Below are 4,204 nucleotides of genomic sequence, written 5' to 3'. Positions count from 1 at the left end.
TGTCTCTATTTCTGTCCTTCCTACCTGCCCAAAATGGGTAAAGTAAAGCTCCTTCTGAGCTCACAAGGGAAGGGATCTGTACTCCTCCTCGGAAAGGCTAATGTTTTAGAAAGGAAAGAGGCAAATGTCTACTACCCAGTTGTTCCACTCTGCATGTGGTTTCCAACTCCTAAAGGGGGACCAGACTCTAAGAGCCGCAGAGCTTGGAGACAAGAAATAACAACACACTCATAGCACATCCAGTGTCCTGAATCAGTTACTGAGTCCGTACTGTCAGAGTTTCTTCATGTCTGGCAGAGCCTTTTCCTATAAGACAGAACAGCAGTTAGTTCCTCCAAGGCCCCAGCTAGGCCTGGGCTAGCATCTAGCACCATCTACCGGCCACAAAAAGAAGAGCAGAGGCCGAGCGACCACCTTTCCCCAGGACTCCCTTGGGCCTTTGGTCAGGCCTGGCTGTTGCAGGCTCCTCAGAGCCTGGATCTTCCTTTCTCCACCTAGAGACAGACTGCAAACAAGGCTGCACCTTCTCAAACTCCCCAAATAGCATCACTAACTGAGAAGGAACCCATTCAAAGCACCACCTAGTCAAAGGGACCCCCCCCCCAAATACCACATAGTCAAAGGAACCTTAAAATCAATATGGTTGCAATTTACTTTCCTTGCTTCACATTTCTGACTGACCTCAGAACTTTGGACGACAGTCACTGGAGTTCATCATCATCCATGTTTGTGTTGTCTAGTCCTTGGCTCAGAAAACAAAATCTTATTGGCATAAAATTGGCCTTTAAAACTGACCTCATTTTCTTGAGTTGTCTACTAAAACTGGTGAAGCAGGTGGGTCTACCAAAGGACACAGCCATAGCCTCTTTCTGTGGGACCTGACAGTACCAGACCACCTAGTCTGACGAGTTACTTCTTGAACTGACCATCCCTAGGTTCTGTGTGGCTTGCCACTGCCTAGCCTTTGTCTCAGGGGTGAGGATTTTCCAATGTTACTCAACATCTGAGGCTCACCCTCTAGCTCCAGACTTGCCCTCACTGAGCTTTAGTCCTGTCTTTGAAAACAGATGAGCCATAAGAAGGAAGCGTAGTGTTTACTCCTGCTTCTCTCCATGACCAACCCAAGCGTATGCAAAGAGAAAGGGAAAACCTGGCGCAGACATCGGGTATAAATGGACCAAGACTCTGCCTCCCTTCTTCACACAGGCTGGAGACCACCATACTCTGTCACCTGTCTGCACAGGAACACCTCTTGCCTTAGCCTGGAAGCTTAAGCCCTGAGCATACAACGTTGTATACAATAAACATGGCATCTCGCATTTCTCTCGAACTTAGATCATGTTTTCTGGGTCTCATATAAAGAGCTAAGCTTGAGTAGCAAGACTTCATCATCGTGGAGGATCTCTTGAGTCAATGGACAGGTCAACTTCCCCCCACTGATGTGAAGAACAAGAATACGGGTTAAAACTGCATTAAGGACCAGTGACCTCATTATCACCTCAAGTAAGCAGGCATGGCCCACCTAAGCAGGCATCTGAAAAATGACAGGAGAAGGAGAGTCGGCTGGACCTGGGCCCACATGCTGGACTGCATTTTGTTTTATTTTGATTTGATGTGGGTACACCATTTGATTCCTTGCCACGTGCCCAGGCGATTTGAACTATCTCTATGATTCTTACCACACAAATGTAATACATGTCCATTTAAAAATAATTTTAAATCATCTTGAAAGTAAGATAGTGTACATTAGATGTACATTGGACTATTTTCCTTATAAATTCATATACAGAACTCTTTATAACTAAAATGACTTGAAAGTACAAAACTAATGTAACAAAAATTAACTGTACCTAAATCTTTCATCTTAGTAAACTTTTGTCCAATTAGAGAAGCCAATTTGAAACTATGTAACTTCATGGTGGATCTTACAATTGCATTATAAATTATATTTTTGTGCATCTGTCCACTAAAACAAATGAAAACCCACAAGGATTTGGCACTAGAAAAGTAATTAGCTTGCATGATTCATATTAATTCCTTATATTCAGTCCTTCCACATTACCTAATATTTGTTCTTTCTTCTTCTCCTTATTCATGTGTGTGTATGTGTGTGTGGGTGTGTATTTGTGTATGCATGCATATTAGGCTGTGATACACAATGAGGAAGAACATGTCTCTTTTTTCTTTCTTTATGGCTCTTTATTTCTTTATTTCCTATTTGTCTTTCTTTCTGGGAATGTATACTCACTCAATATTACATATTATTATTCCACAAAACTCCTGCAAAATATTTTAATAATACTTAGTGAAAGTATTTAGTAATTGAGGAAACACAGACGACACGGAGTACAGGTAAAGAAGAAGAGGGAAATTTGTGAGTTGAGCAGGAACCAAAGACAAGCCATTTCGTCACCTTGATACTGATTGAACAGAATAAAGTCCTAAGGCAAAGATTCCCCTCACATCTGAGCATCTCTATGTAAACGTTCAATGTTCAGTTAAGAGATTCTGCTGTATCTGTGTGTACTTGTGCATGTATGGAAAGCTCACACAGCCTGTAAATTAGTCCTTCCCTTGTTCTGCAACAATACAACCACCAACACAAACAGAGACAGATGAAGTAAGATTGTCTTTAATAATTCATCAAAACTGAGCCTAGAGAACACAGGGCACCATGAAGTTTTTAGTGACAGGTTGGTATGGTGACATTCTGGGATTTTTCTATGTGAAATCATCTTTAACACAAAATTAATTTTTTGACATAAAGAAATAAGACTTATGAACTCCTTCTTAAAAATTGTGCTGTAGGCACGGAGGAAGATGTAGCAGCCTCTTCTCCGAACCACCCCTTTGCCTGCGGACTTCTCTGGGGTCAGCAGCCACCCGACCTGGGGCCCGGGGCCAGGGCTCAGTCGAAGACCATGGGCTCGGTTTGCAGGCAGCTGAGCCAAGGCAGTGAAGAAGGAGCCAGAGGCTTACAGGGCCTGAGCTGCAGAGGGGCCTCAGCTGCTGCACAGGGTTCAAGGTGAGCCTGGGGTTCAGCTTCCCATTCATAACTGCGCGCCAGGGTCGTGCTAGACCCGCTGTGGACATCTTTGTGCACCAGAGTAGGCTGCACATGGAAGGTTCCCGAAGCCTCACCGAGGGCGATGCAGTGGAGTTCACCTTTGAGAAGTCTGTCAAGGGTCTGGAATCCATGCCTGTCACTGGCCCTGGTGGCCTGCTCTGTATTGAGAGTGAGCAGAGGCCAAAGTGGAGGAGCCTGCAGAAGTGAAGGTCCAAAGGGGACAGGCGCTACAACTGTGGTGGGCTAGAACACCATGCCAAGGAATGCAGCTGCCACCCCAGCCCAAGTGCAGCTGCCACCCCAGCCTAAGAAGTGCCACGTTTGCCAAAGCATCAACCATAGGGTAGCCTCCTGTCCACTGAAGGCCCAGCAGGGCCCCAGTTCTCAGGGAAATCCTGCCTACTTCCCGGAGGAAGAGGAAGAGATGCAGAGCCCTGCCCTGCTCTCAGAAGCCCAGAATTGAGGCCCAGGAATCGGGTTATTCTCTGGCTAATGGGGAGTTTCAGGGAGGAGGCATCAATCTGCAGCGTGGAGAAAGTGGGGCTAAAGGGGGTTGTGTGGGTAGCTTGCACTGCAGTGTCTCAGGTCTTGTCTCAGGCCGGGTTCCCAGTGTCACCCTGTCTTTCCTTGGAGGCAGGTAAAGAGTGAGGCAAAGGAACTCCTACCAGACTCTATATCAAAGCAAGTGAAGGCTTTTGTGGGGGAGCCGCCCTAGAACCTGCATGCTTTATCTGAGGCTTGGCCAAGTGACTGGGATAGAGAAGTTCTTCTTTTGTAGAAGGCTGTGTGATATTTCCACGTGCCAGACAGGATGGGAAACAAGCGTCAAACCAAGATTCATGACCCTCCAAGCTACTGTGTTCTGCGGAAGGGACTCTCAGGAGCAAGGCGAGGCTATTTTCACACTGTGCTTACTCATAACCCAGTCCTGCCATGTTGTGCTGGGAACGATGTCTAGTAATGGGTTGTGATGACAGGAAAAGTGGGTGGTTGGGGGACAACTGCAGACCTGCTTCTTCCACCCCACTCCCAGCCCTCTCAGGGCCAATGGGATTTTAAGTTATTTGCTCCCTTGGGTAGCTGCACCTTGGCTCCCACTTTCTCCAGGATGCCAACTGCACTATCTACATGCAAATG

General features: G+C 46.3%; 1 pseudogene; it reads left to right on the top strand.

Annotated features, from left to right (window-relative positions):
* The first annotated feature begins 2,674 nt into the window (after nt 1-2,674).
* On the top strand, nt 2,675-3,592 carry LOC127673179 (protein lin-28 homolog A-like; annotated as a pseudogene).
* The last annotated feature ends 612 nt before the right edge of the window (nt 3,593-4,204 follow it).

The sequence above is a fragment of the Apodemus sylvaticus genome, chromosome 22 (genome assembly GCF_947179515.1).
Source record: "Apodemus sylvaticus chromosome 22, mApoSyl1.1, whole genome shotgun sequence".
Taxonomy (NCBI): domain Eukaryota; kingdom Metazoa; phylum Chordata; class Mammalia; order Rodentia; family Muridae; genus Apodemus; species Apodemus sylvaticus.
The sequence above is the reverse complement of the archived record's forward strand: the minus strand, read 5'-3'. Positions and strand labels throughout refer to the sequence as shown.